This window comes from Periplaneta americana, chromosome 3 (genome assembly GCF_040183065.1).
Source record: "Periplaneta americana isolate PAMFEO1 chromosome 3, P.americana_PAMFEO1_priV1, whole genome shotgun sequence".
Classification (NCBI taxonomy): domain Eukaryota; kingdom Metazoa; phylum Arthropoda; class Insecta; order Blattodea; family Blattidae; genus Periplaneta; species Periplaneta americana.
Window position 1 is genome coordinate 142,429,901 of NC_091119.1, and position 19,253 is coordinate 142,449,153.

Below are 19,253 nucleotides of genomic sequence, written 5' to 3' on the forward strand. Positions count from 1 at the left end.
GTGAAGCAATACTGGATTACGAATTCAATTACAGCTACTCAAAGGGCATACCAGAGAGAATTTGGTTTTCGCAATCCTCCCAAAAGAAACACAATACTGGGACTGGTAAACAAATTGGAAACAACTGGATCTCTGGTGAGTGAAAAGGGCAAGCATCGTTCATCTAGGCTTCCCACGGTTGTTGTTGACGTAAGAGCACGAATGGAGCAGTCACCCAAAAAATCATTAAGACGTTTGTCTTTGAGTTTGTTGAGCAACTGGACGATGTAGAGCTGAGTAAAGGATATTTTCAGCAAGATGGCGCTACATGCCATACATCAAATGAATCCATGGAACTAATTGCAAGTTTCTTTGACGACCGAATAATTTCCAGGAACCTGTGGCCACCGAGATCTCCGGATTTGACAACGCCGGACTTCTTTCTATGGGGTTACTTAAAAGACAGGGTTTACGCCACACGTCCCCAGACATTGGACGATCTGAAGCACAACATCACACAGGAGATTCAAGCTATTGACAACAGAGTCCTCCAACGAATGGCCAGTAACATGGAACGACGTGTTGATTTGTGCCTTATGCAGGATGGAGGACATTTTCAACATTTGCTATAGAGGTAAATAATCTCCCAAAATTCCTCTACATTTTAGGTATAATAAGTTGTCGCTAGCACAATTCGTTTTGAAACAATTAATGAAAGAAATGTGTCAGTTCTATATAAATCACTCTGTAGTATATGTGAGAATAATATTAAAATGGATTTGACGGAAGTGGGACATGATGATAAGACTAGATTAATCTTGCACAGGATAGGGACCGATGGCGGGCTTATGCGAGGGCGGCAATGAACCTCCGAGTTCCTTAAAAGCCGTAAGTAAGTAAATCTATGACACCGTTTCCCTTCTTCAGTTTCCTTCCAGAGAAAGACATGCTAAGAATTTTATCTACAGTAATCTCACTAGAGCTTTTGATTTACCTAGAGGAAATCAAAACTCGAGTGGGATTTAATTGACTATTACACGATTAGAAGAAAGTATAGGCCTACAAAGATTAGACGAAATAAAGTACAGCACTCTAATACAATAAAATATTGACTTACTAAAATATTAAACTGTCTTGAAAATGTATATTGTATCATCTCATCATTACAAATATTCCGCTAGATGGCAGTAGTGTGTTATGATTAACTGTTCTCTTGTCACCAGTTGTTCCAACTATACAATCTTCATTGAGCTCTATGGGTGATTATGTTGATTCAGTTTCATTTTTATTAGTATTAAAACAGTTGCATTCCACTTCAATTATCAATATTAAACAATCTCTGATACGTGACTATCCATAACCTCATACAGCAGAAGCTATAACACAATCTAAATAATATAAACAAGATAAATGATAGAAACGTTTTTATGAAGGAGGATGAAATAAACATGAATCATTTTAAAAGGTACAATAAAAATTATTGAAAGTACAATGTTGTCAAACAAAGAAACAAATGCTAGGGAGGTGATGAAAAAAAAATGCTAGTGAGCTAATTAAAATTGTAGGATAAGCAGCCATGATTGGTTGAAACACAGTCTAGTATATAGTCACGAAGCTTGGGTTGTTGAGGTTACTAGAAATAGTAGACTGTGCCGGTTCTATTTCGCATTGTCTGTAATCAGGCCATAGTAGCGATCCTAGTGATTAGCAACTATCTATGGACGCATATTTCCTACGTCTTGAGCTTCGTGACTGTATATATACTAGAATGTGGTTGATACACGTCGTTCTGTACCGTTTTATTGGTCAAAAGTGTAATAGTCACATTAAATAACCGACTCCTTCCGGAGGATTAGGACCTATGGAGCTCCTATTTATTGCCAAGAATTTTTCATTTTTTCTTTAACTATCCTTAACGAATTTTCCCTTTCATGCGGATACATTTGCTGCAATTTGAACGCACGGGACTCGGCTACGTAACTGTTTTGCTGTGGTGTGACTCGTCTGTTGCCTGACCTTCTCAATTGAGCGCTCGTCCGTCCAGCAACTTGAATCGTGCTGCTCATTTCTAGCACAATTATTTTGGATCAACTTGTCCTAATTCCCTTCGCATCTGACAGTGTCAATTACTTCCATGTGACTGACTGAAGATGGAACAAAACGAAGAGTACCAGCTGTTCCAGCCAGTGAGACGGATGCTCGTCACACTTTCAAAAATGCCTCTTATTTTTACCTGAGACAGTCATTATTATTGTTGTTCTAAGTTACCAGTTACGATTACTACATCAAGTGTCCGAGTTCGATTCCCTTTAAGTCAAATATTTCTCCGTTCCAAAGCGAGTGTTGCTTCACAGGTTAATTACGGCTACACAAGCAGCGAGACACACGGCTGCTTTTGATCCATGAGACGACGTGAAATGAGATGAAGTGACACTGAGATGAGGCAAGCGTGGGTGAGATAGGATGAAGTGAGATGTGGTGAGGGTAGATGAAGGGACAGTTGGTGAGGTGAGGGTGGATGGGTGGGTGGACGAAATAAGATGCGATGACATGAGGAAGGGTGAGTATATCTATTAGTCCTCCTTTTGGGAAGATCATGGACTGGGACTGTCTTCGCACGCAGGCCGCTCGGGTACCCGGATGCCCTAAAGCCCCTCGTGCTACAGGTCTGCCTATGAACTTCCCTATAGCCTACAAGATCCCTTTACCTTTCTGCGTAGGCCCCACCGCGGGCCCTCATCCCCGGTCCCACGAGCTACCATGTACCAGTGGAGAGCCTACGGTGCATAGCACTACCACCAACAACAAATGACCACATATCCATGGGGTTCAAGTTCATCTGAGATAGCTCGAAACCTAGGAAAGAAACGGAGATGATGATGATGATGATGATGATGATGAAAGAGGTGAAATGTAATTATGATGGCGGAATGAATCCGAGATCCAACGCCAAGCAATTCTGCTTCAGTTGGTTGAGGGGTAACCTCGGAAAAAACTCAACCAGGTAATTTGTCCCAAGCAAGAATTGAACCTGGGCCCACTCGTTTCATGGTCAGACGTGCTAACCGTTACTCCACAGTGATAGACTAGGGTGAGATATACGTGAGCAAGGTGAGGATTGGAGGAATCAAATGAAGGTTAGATGAAATGAGATGAAGTAAGATTAAGTCAAGTGACATGAAGCGAGGTGAGGGTGAGTGAAGTAAGGTGAGTTGAGGTTGAGTGAAGTGACATGAGGTGAGGTGGGGTCAGTGAAGTGATATGAGATAAGGTGAGAGTGAGTGAAGGGAAGTGAGTGTGAGTGAAGTAACATGAGGTGAGATTAATTAAGCTGAGGGTAAGTGAAGTGACATGAGATACCGGAAAGTTGAGGGTGAGGGTGACGTGATGTGAGATGAGGTGAGAGTGAGTGAAATGAATGAGGCGAGAATAGGGTGAGTGAAGTAACATAAGGTAAAATGAAGGTGAGTAACATGAAGCTGAGGGTAAATGAAGTAATAAGAGGTGAGGTACGGGTGAGTGAAGTGACATGAGGTAAAATGAGGGTGAGTGAAGTAACATAAGGTAAAATGAAGGTGAGTAACATGAAGTTGAGGGTAAATGAAGTAATAAGAGGTGAGGTACGGGTGAGTGAAGTGACATGAGGTAAAATGAGGATGAGTGAAGTAACATGAGGTAATATGGAGGTGAGGGTGAGTTAAGTTATGTGAGGTAAGATAAGGGTGAGTCAAGAATCATAAGGTAAAATGAAAGTGAGTGACATTATGTTGAGGGTGAATGAAGTAATAAGAGGTGAGGTATGGGTGAGTGAAGTGACATGAGGTAAGATGAAGGTGTGTGACATGAAGTAAGTTGAGGGTGAATGAAGTCTTAAGAGGTGAGATGAGGGTGAGTGAAATGCCATTAGATAAGCTGAGATAAGAATGAGCGAAATGAGGTAAGAAGACTAGGAAGTTACTGTATGTCTTATATACCGACTAAAAACACGTAATTGCTTGACTTCACGGGTATGCATTTTATTATCTCATTGGAGAAGTTTTAAAACTCAATATACTATATTTTCAAATATATTTATGTATAAGTATGTATTTATATTTAAATTTTGGATTTTACCTAATTTTGTTTCATTCGTACTCTTTAACTATATACAGAATTTCTCAATATAATTCCAACTATAAATTCCCTAGTGTTTTGTAAATATGCGATTGAATCTGTGTCTTCACTATATCCTCAGCTGCAGAGGTTATCCAGCGTGAGCAAGAAATGGCTGGCAAATTTTCCCTGGAGCCCTCTATCAGAGACTGAATGCTTTTACGTGCTGTATCTGTAAATCTATGGCATGGGACCCACAATTTCACTTCCTTCCCGGAGGAAGTCAAGGTAATGATTTTAACGCCCTTTAAAATCCATTCCCGCCAGCCGAGTTTGAATCTGCGAACTCTGGACCCAAAGGCCAACATGATAAATTCGAGATCGCTGAGGAAACGGTTTTCATGAACTAGTAGACAGAAAGTAATATAAATAACTGAAACACTACAATGTGTGAACAGTTCAAACTTCTTGTTCTGTAAATTTTACTTTATGAGTTCTGTTCCCCTCCATCTACTTACCTGCATTGTGAAAGTCAATCTGTAACTTACAGTAAGTCATATTCTGTGTTACAAATAATAGTAAGTTTTACTGCTCTCACGAATAGAAACATTGTTTCTGTGTAACACTGTTAAAGCCCACAGATGTGGAATAACGGCTAGCATGCCTTATCATCAAACGAGCGGGCCCTTGTTCAAATCCTGGTTAGGACAAGTTATCTGGTTGAGGTTTTATCCGGGATCTTCCCTCAATCCATTTAGAGCAAATGCTGGGTAACTTTCGGCGCTGGACTCTGGACTCATTTCGCTGACTCAGACGCTAGATAAACATCACAGTTGGTAAAGCGTCATAAAAGAATCAATAAAAACACTGTTAAATGAATTGATAGAGAAACAAAAAATGAAAGCTCCTAAATGAATAAAGAGAATGCAACCTACAACGTAGTATGGGACATACATAATTTATAGAAGATTTTCCATTTAGATGGCGAAGAATGGAGTCCATAGTTAAGTACACACGCTACTATATGACAGCATTAGTAGGAACGCACCACGTACAGTACATGGAAAAATCAACAAATCGATATACCAGACTTCCACTTTAATTCGAGAATCGAAACTAAGGCGCAGATGGCCATGGCTTCTTATCGATTAATCGAAGTTCACCTTGCCAGCGGAAAAATGGTGGTGGTGTGAGTGAAAATATAGTAACCTCTTATTTCTGCGTCCAAGTAGGTCTCTTTTTTTCTCACTATTGCGTAGCGTCCGTGTCTGGAAAGCGACCTGAGAGACACCTGCAGTCCAACTGGTGCTATTTAGGAGAAGTAACTCCATAAGAGATATTTATGGTTTTTTTACTATGGCGTATGGTAAATGCATTTAACTACACTTTTAAACCACAGATATCAGTAAACTGATGGTATAGCGGTTATTATACAGAATAAACCGAGAAGAAAGAAACGTTCTCAGAGAAACCGTGATTTTTTTAGTAGGTTATTTTCCGACGCTTTATCATCTTAGGTTATTTAGCGTCTGAATGACAATAAGGTGATGATGTCGGTGAAATGAGTCCGGGGTCCAACACCGAATGTTACCCAGCATTTGTTCATATTGGGTTGAGGGAAAACCCCGGAAAAAACCTCAAAAGGTAACTTGTCCGGAGAGGGAATCGAACCCGGGCCACCTGGTTTCGCGGCCAGACGCGCTAACCGTTACTCCACAGGTGTGGACGAGAAACCGTGATGGACAGCGATAATTTTATCAACCTAAAAAAATGTAATGTGTGTGTAGTAGGTACAAGGAGAAATCAAGAAGTTTCCGGACTGCCCTGAATGTAGGCAACACACAGGACATAGGAAACGGAGAAGTTATCTAGAACCAGGGAAACGCCTGAAATCTATACTAATTGCAACACTTGAAAGGAAGAGAAGAAGACAGCTATTAGGCGTAAGTATTAAGAAATGTCAGGAAAAATCGCTATAGATCCTTGACATGTTTACACAAAATCACGTGTAGAAGCTCAGTTCTTAAGGACGTACATATCTACAACTTTAAATACTTTTATGTACGGTACTAAAAAATTGGCGAAATTCATTTTTTTTTTTCAGCAGGTAATAAATCTGTAATATTGACATTTCATGTGCTCAATATACGCCATTACAGCAATAATAGTATAGGTTACTATTTTCAGATTTAGTATAGATAACCATTACCAGTTACGGGTAATTAGCAATTCAAAACGGCAGCTGGGTTTTTGTGCATTGAAATGCCGTTTACCTGATAATAATTTCCACAAATACAAATATCTCTGAGTGATTCTTTTTCTATTTATTACTGAATCTCATATGAATTTGGCTTTTTCAAGGGCTGGGCACGGACTGGTCCTTGCACTTAGGTTTACATTGACCCATTGTGCACCCTACATATGCGAAGAATGACCTAGTCCGACAGGTGTCTTGGATAACATTCGTACGTCAGATGGTGATAAGTGGGCCATCCTGCCTCAGCTCTGACAGAAAAGTCCATTCTCCCAACGATTACCTAATAAGGGTCGGCATGGGTGGAGCAGTCGGTATAATTAGTGCTGTCCTTCTGTGCCCGTAGTTGTAGGTTCGATCCCAGCCCAGGTTCATGGTATTTAAGTGTGCTTAAATGTCATGTCAATAGATTTACTGACGTGTAAAAGATCTCCTGCGGGACAAAATTCCGGCACACCGGCGACGCTATAACCTCGGCAGTTACGAGCGTCGTTAAATAAAACATAATTGAATTCTAAATTTTTAAACCTGATATGGCTCAGAATCTGGAACCCTAAGCCCTTTCTGTATCAACGTCGGAAACTCGTGCTACCCCCAAGATTTCATCTGTCTATTTTTTTTTTTTTTTTTTTACTATTGCAGATGATAGATGAAATGAGAAAGTTTAGAGTTTTGGTGGAATTATATAGGAAAACGGAAGTACACCGAGAAAAAGTCTGTAGCTTCTCTTTTGTGCAACACAAATTCCATCAGAACCTGGCTGGGGATCTAACCCGGATCATTTCATGCTCCGAGCGGGCATGGGTTCGGCTGATTACTTGGTTAGATTTTTCCGAAGTTTCCATCAATTGTAAGACTACATCATCGTTAACCAACCGATTACATTCCTTTCTTAAATTATTGGTAATGTCATCTTATGAGTAAGGGTGATACACACAGTAATTCAAGACTTAGTCGTATACAATCAAGCTAGATACGAGTAGAATAAAATTTTTATATAGTTGCGATCGTCTTTAAACGGTTTTGCAGAGAAAAAAAATGTTAATCGCCGTATCCATGCATTCCGGTTCAGTTGGTGAGAAAACTGGAGACACACGCAGATCTAATGAGACTTCCCTGCAGCCACGCCCCTTCACAGGTAAGATGATAGGTGTAACCACGCGCCTTAATCTACTAATGGACAACGGATATGGACTGTGGTGTCGAATTGAATTCCAGTAATCTACGTCTAATGCATTCACTTTGCTTGCACCTGGAATATTAGTGCTGTCGATCGATCAACATATTTAATCGATTAATCGAGTTTTGATCGAGTTGAAAAAAAACGTTATATAATTTATTGTGTCAATTCTCCTGGGATTTTTTAGGCAAATAAAAAAAAATATGAACACTCACTTAGTTAATACGGCTTCAACCATGATTTTAAACATGTGAGTGTATTCACATGCTCCGAAGTAAGTGCCGCTCTACGTTTAGTAATAATGTTTCCTGCATCATTAAACAGGAACATTTTTTTCTGTCGAGCACTTATCCACAATCATTCAATTTAAATCCAAACGTTTCACAGAGTTTACCTCTCAAATTCTCATAGACCTATGACATAATTGAGTTTTCACTTTTTTCACAGATCACAGAAATCTGATTTTTTTTTTTCTTTAGCAAACTAAACACACAAGCTTCATCTAGAAACTCAGTAAATAAACTGCAACAGACTGGCCCTTATTGTAATCGGGTTACAAAATTTCAGAAAGAGAAGAAGATAGTTACTGTCTCACTTGCACACTTGGTTAAGGGATGAGGGGGCGAATTCCAGAAAAGTATGTATTTCATATGCTAGGAAGACGAGTCGACAAACTTAATAAGGGTTCCGCATTGTGTTTAAACTTTCAATAGGGGTAGTCCAAGTCACTGTCCTCATATCTTAATCTCTTTTTGAAGTGTTTGTGCAAAGATTTGCCCTATGCTACCTGTTTTGCTGTTACAAAATAACGGTATTATCGTGATTGAAGTAAGCAATTTCTGAGAGACGAATGTTGTTGGAATATTTACTCTGAGTTTGCATTAACAAAATAATAATTAATATCAAGTACAACCGATTTAATTTAATCCACTGAGATTAAATATTTTTGATCGATTAATCTTACAATAGAAATTGATCGATTAATCGATAAAATCCCACAACACTATGGAGTACTGTTTAGTCCGTAGCTATTACTCAATGGATAGCGCTTGCGATTCTCACCCGAACGGTCAGTGATTCGATTCTCGACATTGGCGGAGATTTATCTACATTTCTCGGTGTACTGGGTGTTTGTAACTTTTCTTGTACTCGTCCTGTAACGTCTCAGCGGTGGCCCTGCATGGTGCTGATCGTACGATCAGGTTGGTCCAACATGCGAGAGTTCTAATATTGATTCATAGAAAGGCCAAAACATGTAAATGATGTTGTAACGCTCAAAAGGAAGGAGTAGTATTGTTTGTTTTCGCTCAGTCTTTTGTCTGTTGGAATGTGAACGAAAAATTATTTCCTAAGCCTTCCATCTTTAGCTGTCCTAAGTAGATGAATATCATCCACAGTGATAAATCTCAAACAAGATGCCATGTTTTAACATCGAATTAGGCCTACGGTAAACTTCGTACACTTCCAAGTTATCCGTCTAGAAACAGCGGGTCCGCTATTGAAATAGTGAGGTGAATGGCTCTGATTGGCTCTTTCATCAATGACGTCAACATAGCGTTAACCGTTTAGAAGCGTATCAATAGGGTGCAAAACTCTCTAATGACGAAATTGGCGGGAATAACAGTTGCAATATAGCAGCTAGCGACAGATGTATATATAGCCCGCATTTTTAAAAATATATCTAGTGTATCTATCTCTGATTGAGGTTCTGGCTGATATATGCATCTATTATCAGACAGTACTTGACGATATATGTATTTCGTTTCGCGACTCTAATGGCGTCTTCTTCCTCTTCATTAATCCATTATATTATTATTTGCTCTTGAAAAAATCAGAAAACCGGGAAACTTTTTTCTGTGTGGAATTTTCCTACATTACTAGGTATAGGTTTCACGAATTTATCCAAGGAGTTTCTGACACAAGTTTCTGATAGTTATTATTCCTAACACAGTTCAATATGTCACACTGCCACAAAATAGATAGAACAATTTTTTTATAGTTTGGAGCAGACATACGGATGAACATAGTATTTTTGGTGCTGCCACCTACCATTTCAGCGAAAACATTGTTAGAATGGTCTTATGAGCAAGCAGTATAAGCAGCCATCGGATGCGTTCAAGCAGGCGGTGGAAAAAAAAAAAAAAAAACATAAGAAGCAGAGTCAAATGCGCATGCTGGTCAGTTGATATGAGAATGTTATACTGGCTATTTGCCTAACAGCGAATCTACTTAGATCACCTATTTCACGCTATTTTTGTTGACTCTGTGACTTGTAGATATCTGAGTTGAATCATAAACGGAGACATTAAAATCGCACAAAAATGAGGACTGCATTCTTGGCTTCAGTGTGGACAAACGAAGCAGGTGGTAAACGGGTGTCTTGTGTTGATGAATCATGGCCCAGATGTCACAAGAATTGTATTTTTCTTTCTCCAATTTTCTTTCCTAATTTTTTTATACTCTCAATATATTTTAAGTTCAAGTGGCTCGTCAGATACGAAGAATAAGTTAGTTTCTTCCTTCCTTTATTTTTGTTTTCTTTCTTTCCGTCTTGCTTGTCTACTTTTTATATTTTTCTTTCCAACTATTCAAGCTCATGTGATTTGAAGTCCTAATGTGTGCCAGAAAATGTTTTTTTCTTTCTTTTTCTAGTTTCTAACGTTATTTATTTTAATTCCTCATTACACGAAATATGAAGAGAAACTATTACGATACTATTAAATCGATTTCGATATTTTCGCGTAAATAATTTCCAGCATCTCCGACAACAAAATTGTCGTTTTCGGCATGCCGTCTATGTACAGTTTCTCTGAAACGATGAAATTTTAAATGATTATATAATTGTGACGAAACACGATAGATATGAATAACTGTACAAGGTTTTACTATATTTTCACTGTATGGGCTCCTCTGGTAGCCGGGCAGATATCTAAACAGTAGGTACTCCAATTCCTATCATATATCAAGAGTAGAGCATGCAATAGCTTATCGGATACCCTCTTTCAAATAATCCTGCAAGTAAGAATTCAAAGAGTGACATCCGGAGAGCATGGTGGCCGAGGTTTCATTTCATCACTTGTGATCCATTTTTGTGGGAATGTTCAGTTTATAATTCCCTAATTACGCCTGAAAAGTGCGGAGGAACACCACTTTGCTGAAAGATTACATTGACGTTGAAATTTTAGGATAATTCTGCGAGGCTACACTGGATCGATAATCATGGCATCCATAGCAGAAGAAAAACTTCGAGAATTATTTTCTCATTTAGTGCCTGTGTCACAATCCTATCGTGTTTCATTGCAATACATAATCATTTAAAATACCATTATGACTTTACGGACACAGTGTATAATAATAATAATAATAATAATAATAATAATAATAATAATAATAATAATAATTTTTTAGTGAAAACTAATAGATCTCTGCTTGAAATGAAAACACAATGACCATCCAGTTCAAATCGAATTTAACGATTTCCCTGGCTTTGGTAATGCACGGAATGAACTTTTGAAGGAGACGGTAAAATCAGTATTGACTGAAAAGTATTTTGACAAGATGATAATAATAATAATAATAATAATAATATGTCTTTTTTTTTACTGAATTCAGCCCAAATTTCTACTCCCTCAGGCCAGAAAAAAGTAATGGAGGATTGCTTACTGTGAAAGGACTACTGGTCCAGTTATAAACACACTTACTACTCAGTGAGTCTTAGGCTAAATCACAGACGTAGATGTAGATGCTTAATGGTAAGGACATGGAGCATCCCTAAGCAGTTCAGTCCAAATAACCTTTGTGCACTTAATAAGAAATGAGTGCGTACCGATTGTGCTGCTAGGCTAAGCCGGATCTACTATCCGTCGCACCACTCATTCCTCTCCAATCATCAAATTTATACACCACATACCTTAGGTGGTGGTCTGCCGTACCTCATGGATATTCCTGAGTAATGTCTCTGTAAGGAGGAAGGTAAGATTCTAGTGGGGAAGTTTCGGTTCTTTTCTCAAAATACGTATATAAGTCGTCAAAAATCCATCAAAACTGTCATCTACCAATCTTTGGACAAGCCACGAAGAACATCCACACCTACTCGGCGTCACATAAACACAAGTGGTGCCCTGTTTTTCGAAACGGAAATTATAATATACTGCAGTGCTTACAGAATTTGATAACGTTTGATTGAACAAATACCCATCTGTTGTTTAAATATAAATTACTGTTTATTTTTGCATAGTAATGTGAGATAATATATACGAATATATAACTGGCGTCTGTTAATTTGTTTTTGTCTTTCACTGTCGCGTACGGATATTCTAGATAAAGGCCCTATACCCCTATTCATGGGACTTAGTTCATAGAGGTTGCAGCATTTTAGCCTCCCAGAATAACACGAGTCATTCGCGCTTAAGCAGCGTTAACTAGTTGCAATGTTAAGTCTCAGTCGCTGTTATGGTAAGTTAAATATTACATGCGCACAGACAAAATACTGTAGCCACGTAGAAGATGATGACACATATCAACTAAATCACGTGAAAAGCATTATAGTTAAGCGGTGCACACTGATCACGGATAAATATATGCAACTTAATTTAACTGTGTATTTTGTCAAAGATAATGTCTCTGTAAAGTATAGGCTATATTCCTCGAATTTCAGATTACATGGTCACTATTTTCATATCTACATTTGATGCAGAACTTTATGGAAGTAAGACAATTTCGTTTGATTTACAATGACTGATCTTAGTGATGTAGCTGATGGCGATGAATCATAAAACTAATATTTATTAAAACGAACAGTAATATTTCAACAAGTGTATCATCAAGATAGGTTGATTGCATTGTAGTGGAACGCTGAGTGTTGACTTCATTTCCATCAGTGAAACTGAGCCAGGGGAACATTTTGCAAGTGTTCGTTTCCCAGGGGACTCGGTTATGCAGGGCACTTGTTAATGAAAAGTGTAACTCTACACTTGTTTATTCTCTACTCTCACGAGGGGGGAACCATTTTGTCGCTTCTTTTAGTATTCTAACTAATGCAAACACATTTGTATCTTATCTAATGAAATCTTGATATGCAGCAATGCTTATATATGCGTTATTCTATATCTTCTATGTTCTTAAACGATTTGGACTTACAGATTTTATTTTAAAATCTACTGTAGGGAAATGTTTCATGTTCAAGTTAAATAAATAGATAGATAAATAAATAGACAAATAATAACAAATAATGAATAATAAAAAATATACAAATGGATAAGTAGATAAATCGATAAATAAATAAATAAATAAAATCCATCCGCTGTGGCTCAAACAATAGCAGCGTTTGTGTCTTCATATCCAATGGACGCGTAACGTTTTCACGAGAAAGAAGTAGCGATATTTCTCTTACTTCTAATGTTTTGAGGTTGTGCCACTTGGCTTGTGTTCGTGTCGTGTTGCATTGCGTAACGTCCTTGCATCGTACTAGGTAAACATAGAAGAGTTCCGCTACATATATTTATATTGTATGTCTATAATCGTCACAGAAGCAAAAGAGCAAAAGATGTGGATGAAACGGACCGTGATACCAGTTGCATGTATGCGTGTAAGTATGGACAGACAGACAGACAGACAGACAGACAGACAGATAGATAGATAGATAGATAGATAGATAGATAGATAGATAGATAGATAGATAGATAGATAGATAGATAGATAATCATTCTTGTACCAGCAGATATTCTTCTGACTTTTGTTCTACAATACACAGATTGATTCATATTAAAAATATGAAAATATCCTACATTCTCATTTAAAGTTTTATACAATAAATTACAAATAAATAAATAAATAAATAAATAAATAAATAAATAAATGCATACATACATACATACATACATACATACATACTTGTATATGTGTGTACCGCTATGGAAGTTTAGGTACAAGATTGTAATAAATACATATTATTAATTTGAGAAATTTCTAGAATATGAACTTACAATGTAAATATACACTAATGACAAGTCCGCCCATAATTTGTATGTCTATGTACAAAACTAAAAAATAAGAATAAACAGACAGAATAACTGCGTAATAGTGTGATAGGGAAGTGCATCACTTATGGTATAACAGTACAATAGGGGAAACACACATTTGGTTCCTGTGGGAAGAAAATAAATTTATGCTTTTCTTGCCCGGAAGTAAATCGAGTATGATACGTACAGTATGTTCCTAAGACAATGAATTTTAAATTAATACACGAAATGTTTGATATAAGCCAAGGGTTCATAAGAAGGCCGAATAACACGCGTTCCTGATTTCGGTTTCATAGCATTTGGCTGCGGAACTGGAGCTGATTTCTATACAACACTTGCATTCCATTCTGAAATCCGGGATTCCAAACCCAACTCCTAACTCCAGACAAGTTATGTAACAGTACAACACGATAAGCCGTGGCACGCTGAATTATTACGTCACTCCTGCATTTTCCTTTCTATCTACTGCCTTGAGGGGATTCCCCGCCGTACATCTGGATGAAACACGTGGCTGAGTGACGTAATAACGTCTCGGCTTATATGTTGAATACGTTCTACAGATAAGCCAGAATTACGGGCGCTACGCAAGACGGTCTTTTGGGTGGAAACCATAGATATTGCGCGAGTTATCTGACACTAATGACGATGGAGAGGAACTGAAAGAAAAGGCTGCGAGACAATGAGAAAGAGACGCCATTAGATTTGAGACTCTTGGATTCCAACGCAGCTGAGAGTACATTCGACATTAAGAACGAGTCATTAGATTGCTTTCCTTCGAAAGGGAAGTGAAATCGGGAATTCGTGTCATAGATTTATGGCACATAAAAGAATCCTGTTTCTAAAAGAGAAAGTTTCAAGCAAAATGTTATGGTCGTTTCTTGACCAAGTCAAAATTTAAGTTCACTATGCCATTTTCACCTGTCATCTCATGGTAACGGTTAGGGGTAGGACAAATAAAGCACACTTAGACCTGTAATATGGCGCCATTTGCTACCTCCAAATTTTGAGAGGACGAGAAATGGCCGGTAAATCTTGCCTAGAACTCTCTCGTTCATGGACAGAGATCTTTTACGTGCAATAAATCTACGACGAAGGTCATCCAACTTTATTATTTTTACGAAGAAAATTATACTAAGAATATTTCATCATCACTATTGACATGACAGTCCTGTATGAGTCCTGACCTTCTTCAAAAGTTTTCGCCATTTTTCGCCTATCACTGTATTTCTAATGGCTTAATAAATTGAATTGAATGCGGATCGCCCACGAACTCTCCTACAGTCTGCAGAATTCCTTTTACCTTTTCACGTAGGCAAAACCGCGGTTCTCAGGCCTAGATCCAACGAACACTATGAGCCCCAGGGGAGAGCACACGGTACATAACACTACCACCAGCAACTAATGACCACATACCACGAGGTTCAAGTTCGGTGGCGGCCCGCAGCCGACTCTACTCTCTGAGAAAGAAACGGAGATGATGAAAGAGGGGAAGTGTAAATATGATTGCGAAATGAGCCAGAGGTCCAACGCCAGTATTCTGTTTCAATTGGATGAGGGGAAAATCTCGGAGAAAACCTCAACAAGTAACTTGCCTCAACCAGGATTTGAACCCCGGTTAGTTCATTTTCACGGTCAGACATGCTAATCGTTACTCCACAGTGATGGAACTTTCACCCCCTGTAAATTGTGTATAGTTTTTTCATAAAATTATAAGTCCACCGTTGTGGCTGAGGGGTTAGCGAGTCTAACTTCGAACCCAGGTTCGATTCCCGGTCAGGACGAGTTGCCTGGGTGAGGTTTTTTCGGGGTTTTTCCCTCACTCCTATGGATGAACATCAAGTAACTTTATCAGGCGATTGGAACCCCACTCATCTTCGCCACTTCCTTTCCTCATCATCCCGTTTCTGGTTTTTCAGATCACTCTACAGGCGGCCTCCCGAAGCTACTGGCTCTCTCGACTGGCCTCCGTGGAATGTAGTTAAGCGAAGTTGGACGGCTTCTGCAACGAGCACCCGAGGCGGACCTACTAGGGGGAGGAGTTTCGCCTCGGACCTGCCGAAGCAGATATGGTATATGGATTTCTGTCGGCTGCAGGGACCGGTCGTTAAGGGAGTCATGTGGTTAGGTCTGTGCGCGTAGGGGATCTATGGCACACAACTTATTCCATATCGAGGGTCAGTGCAATAGATTTCAACAGATCGCAGTGCTGGGCCATCAGTGCCTACTCAGTTAAATTCCATTCCATTCATAAAATTATAAATATGGAAGGTACAAGCAATGTTCCATAATTTTTAGTCCCCTGATAGACGATGTATACTCGAGTGCACTGACGATTGGACGGTATAAACAAATGCTACCTACCACTCCTCCCCGCCCAATGTATGAGTAGCAGTTGCAAGCAAGAGTTTGAGTTTTCTTATTTTGTTGAGTGGCGTCCTTTATTACGTTATTGTACGATTATGTTTCTATTTTAAGAATCACTTAGTATTAAATTAAAAGATACTCTTTTATTTTGGAATCGACGCTGAAATATAATTTATGATGTATTTTTTGTTACTCGATATAAACTAGTCATTTATTATCCGGAAACATTTAGCCAGCACGTGTTGAATCCCACTACTAACTTCCCTTCTTCCCACACTGACCACAAAGCTTCATGCCAAACATCTTACTGGTTGTTCTTGTACTCGGGGAAGAAGGAGAATTTGTTGATTTACATTTCGTGTACATGCGAGTCAGATTTTCTTGAAATATTTCAGTTTTCCCACTGTTCTCATTTCACCATGTCATCGCGTTAAATTCGGGGTTCGCGGGTTGAAACCGGCCGAGAAACATGGATTTTAAGGGCGATAAAATTACATATGTTAGCATGACTTCCGCCGGTAGGAAGATAAAGCTGTGAACTCCGTTTAGTAAATTTTCAGCACGTCACCATGCAAAATTTGTCTGACATTTGTTGCTCGCGTTGAATTTCGATGTGGAATAAACTCAGTAGTTCAAAGCACTGTTAAATAAGATACGACTACTATCGTCTTTGAATAGCATCCCAAAAAGGAAGGTTAAATAATTAAATTCTCCGCGTTGTTGGAACTGTATGGTAGTAAAAGTGGCGGCGTGTGCTTTGCGACCAAATGCGCGACATTAGAGTGAAACGCTGGTGGGAGGAGAGGCAGCGGACACACATGATGGTCCATTACCCGGCTGGGTACCTCCCGAATGTGCCAGAAGCGGTACAGCTGAGCCCAATTTAATCCGCATTAAAAAGAAAGGAAGTACATCATTATAAATATGAGAATGAGGGCAAAGGAAGATTAACCAACGACAGCAAAAAAGGAAAGATCCTCATCAAGAATCTGTGTATCATAATCAGAGCTTCAGACTCGTGGCTTCAATGTGGTAGGCTACCAATTTATTTCAAAGTCAATATCTACAATGTTAAAGGGGCAACAGTGCATATTTATTAATTAATAATAAATTGGACGGATTCGTGGTCGGTAGTCTAGGTATCTTGGGTCCAGAGCCAAGGACCAGATTTGATCCCGATCGAAGGTGGCTTCCATCATGTAAGACAGTGAAGTAGTACCTAGGTTTATTGCATACAAAATAAATCTCTGTTCATGGACAAAAAAAAAATCACTGTAACTAACGACAAAATTACATGCCCAGGATTATCATTAATCCGTTCTTTAACTCCTGGTAACAAAATAATGTTACCGAGATAACGAGTGAAGAGATCTCTGTTGAAGAGGACTGAAAACATAATGATTCGTACCGTCGCTGGTCGCTGTTTAATGATTCCACTCACAGATTAGTAGCTATTAGCCCTGATCACATATATAACAGACTGGCCATCCCCACGTTGAAAACGGTAACATGTGGAGGAGAACAACCACCAGGATCGCCACTGTCGATTGATAACGACCGCTAGAGGAAGTACAGTATAGTTGCTCCATGCAATTCAATTGAGAATTATAACGTGATTTCTTATGCAGTAGCTAGATGGCAGCATAGTGAAATTGATAAAAGTTTTTGCCGTCAGAGCCTATAAAGCTGAGCAAACTGTTCTACAGGGACATCACTTTATTTTTACTAACATTTTTAACATTAACCTGGCTATACTCGGAAACACTGTTACCCCCCTTCCATTACAGGAGTTTGGAGTTGCTAGTGCAATATGTAAACAAATCATTTTACTAGCTATATGAGGAGAGAAAAGTAGTGTATCCATTTATGTTACAGGGAAATATAGCATTACGATTTTCAGTTTGGTCATTACTTTACAGTATTTTATCAAAAAACAGTAGAATAGTAACAATTTTTTTTCTTCACAAACTCAAGTCTTCAGGCGGTTATATACATTATGTAATGTCTACTTTATTCAGCATATTACTAACCTAATTTATTTCTGAGAATTTTGTGAGCACTTCCGTAAGAAACCCCAATTTCTACAGCTAACTTCTTGACCGACTTATTAGGACCTCGCTGCATCCTTTCTCTAGCATCTTCTACAGCATCTTCTGTCACCCTTGTTGGCCATCTTACACTTTTCTTCCTTTCTGTACACTCTGTTGCTCTAAATTTATCTACCAGATTAATGACATTTCTACGGAAATATTCCGTAATGATATAATCAGGAAATTGTGGGGAAAAAAAAGCTGTTGTTCACATTCGGTTATATTGTAGTATTCCAGTTTCCATCATCGTCCTTCATACCTACAAACAGTAAAACAAAACTCTTGTTTAAATAATGCTGTTAAGTACCGTACCATATTATAGGGTACCGTACTTTCGGTAACTCTAATCTTCACTTGTGCTCAGTTCACACAGATAAATTCAGTTATGCTACACACCTGTGTGAAAATAAACTTCAATAATATAAGCTCTTACTTCTATAGAAAACGCAACATATTTCTGAAACACACTGTACTTTGTACTGTTTACTTCACTGCTAGCAACAGCGGCCGTAAGTTTGTGTGACTGACGTTAGCAAGGACATTAGTGAAAGGGGTGGGAGTCAAGTACATTTAGAAACGCAGGTACAATAAAAATTGAAGTAAAAATAAAATGATGTCCCTGTATATGTGATCAGGGATATTAGGTACACAAATTGAAAATGTGTATTAATGTGGAACACGCATGGATTTTAGTTTCCTTCGAAAGCGTTCTATTAGTGGATGATATGACATGAAATGAAATGGTATGATATGATCTGAGATATATATATATATATATATATATATATATATATATATATATATATATATCTGTGGTGTTCGGGTAAAGGGGTATAAGTCATTTTTTCGTCCAGCTGGAATTTTGTTCCCCAGGTGAACACACAAGTTAAATTATACAAGTGGGTGTGCAAAAATCAAAGAATACAAGCAGTTGATGTGTTTTATTTGTGTAGAAAATTATTTGTAATAAGGGTTCCAAGTTTAATTTTCATTTATCTCCGAACTCATTTTTATGACTTATCCCCCTTTACCCAAACACCACAGATATATCAGATCATATCATACCATATATATATATATCATACCACATATATATATATATATATATATATATATATATATATATATGAAGCCACCGGCGTAGCTCAGGCGGTAGCGCGTTTGCCTGCTGATAAAATCGATTTCCGCTCGAGCTGATAATCTGGTCGGGCTTTTTTCCGAGATTTTCTCCAACCATAAAGCGAATGTCAGGTATCTATGGCGCACCCTCGGCT

General features: G+C 38.5%; 1 protein-coding gene across 4 annotated transcripts in view; it reads right to left on the bottom strand.

Moving 5' to 3' along the window:
• Positions 1-19,253, bottom strand: part of LOC138696580 (uncharacterized protein ZK1073.1) — a 349,355-nt gene that overhangs the window by 43,264 nt on the left and 286,838 nt on the right. The window lies entirely within an intron of this gene.